Below are 928 nucleotides of genomic sequence, written 5' to 3'. Positions count from 1 at the left end.
TATCCAGGGATGTGAAATCCAAGGATGTAAAACAAGGTGCAAGTATTTCACAGTCTAAAGGTACTGAAATCATACAGAGTGTATTCTCTTTTATCACTGTGGAATTCGAATCTGGTACACTGGGACAACCCAGAGGGATAGGATGGGGAGGGAGGGTTTGGAATGGAGGGACACATGAACACCCATGGCTAATTCATGATAATGTATGGCAAAAACCACCACAGTATTATAAAGTAATTAGCCTCCAATCAAAATAAATTAATTAATTTTTAAAAAGAAATCACTATCAAAAGATATTTGAAAATAACCTACATATTTTCAAGTGCAATGTGACATTTACCTAGAGAGATCTTTGACTTAGCCATTGAAAGCCTCAATAAAGTTAAAAGACTGAAAAAACACAGAGAGTGATTGCAGAGAATAAACATTTAAATGAGAAATTAATATAAAATCAGAAACTAATATCAAAGATAATTTTGAAATCCCATGTGTTTGGAAATTAAATGTCCGCTTTTAAATGATGGATGTATCGAAGCAGCCACAACAAGGAAAATTAGAAAATATTTGTAACAATAAAAATGAAAAGAGAATGTATCAGAATTTGTTGCATTCAGCTGAAGCTGCTCAATGCACATAAGTACAATGTGGAATACTGAATAAGGTATGAAAACAAATAATGGACACTAGCATAAACTTTTGTGAAATTTGAACAAAATCTCTACTTTAGTTACTAATACATGTTAATTTCCTGGTTTTTTTTTTTTTCACAACATAGTAGTTGTTTATATTCTCAGAATTGGATTAGGAGTTTCAAGCCTCGTTCAATCTTTTTTTTAAAAAATCACTAAAATAATAAGCTTTCTAGACTTTTAGCAGTAATGCTAGATGTCAGAATAAATGGAACTATCTCAAAGTTTTAAGTAAATGT

Source organism: Ovis aries, chromosome 11, assembly GCF_016772045.2.
Source record: "Ovis aries strain OAR_USU_Benz2616 breed Rambouillet chromosome 11, ARS-UI_Ramb_v3.0, whole genome shotgun sequence".
NCBI classification, from domain to species: domain Eukaryota; kingdom Metazoa; phylum Chordata; class Mammalia; order Artiodactyla; family Bovidae; genus Ovis; species Ovis aries.
This window is presented reverse-complemented; position numbering follows the sequence as displayed.